Here is a 799-nt window from a genome sequence, read left to right as displayed (position 1 = left end):
ACCCGGAGCTTGTAGAGAGCATCTCTCCTTCAGGCGTCTCCCAGATAGAGGGGTGGGGGGGGTGGAGGGGGGGTGGGGGGGGGTGGGGGGGGGGGGGTGGGGGGGGGGGGGGGGTTGGGGGGGGGGTGGGGGGGGGGGGTTGGGGGGGTGGCTCCTCCGGCTTTCCCACAGGACTGGGGTCGGTGGGGATGTCAGTGGTGGGGGTGGGGAGGTGTTTTACACCAAGCTGGACGGGGGCCAGGGAGCGACGTGTGAGAGTAAGTCACACGCGTTATTACTCACCTAGGCCACAATGCCAGCTCTGTCTGGGCGCACAGTGGGCCCACAGAAAACCGGAGCCTCCAGAAGCCCGGCCCCCCCGCGGGAGGAGATGGGGTCTGTGTGTGTGTGTGTTTGTGTTGAGTGTCTGTTTGTTTGCATAACTGTACGTGTGCCTGTGCACATCTCGGTGTGTGTACACTCTGATATGGGGTGATCCGGGTGGGTGTGGACGGACCAATCGCGCGCTAGCATTTACCCGTCACCCACTGCCGGTGATGCGGCCCCGGTATGGGTACGTTCTCCTGGGCCGATACTGAGTCATTTCCTCCTAGCGACTGTGTTTACCCTCGTCTCCCACGCTCCCTGGTCCAGCAGAGCGGGGGCTGAGCCTGGCTTAGCAGGCACCCCACCCTGGCAGGACCTCCTTATCCTGATGAAAACACCGGATGATGTCACAGAGTCAGTCACACTGGCCTCCCACGCTAGGTGAAAAGATGGGATCTTCCCGGTCCTGGGAACAGACTGGTATACCTCAGCC

The sequence above is a fragment of the Hypomesus transpacificus genome, chromosome 23 (assembly GCF_021917145.1).
Source record: "Hypomesus transpacificus isolate Combined female chromosome 23, fHypTra1, whole genome shotgun sequence".
Lineage (NCBI taxonomy): Eukaryota > Metazoa > Chordata > Actinopteri > Osmeriformes > Osmeridae > Hypomesus > Hypomesus transpacificus.
Note: the sequence above shows the minus strand (reverse complement) of the source record.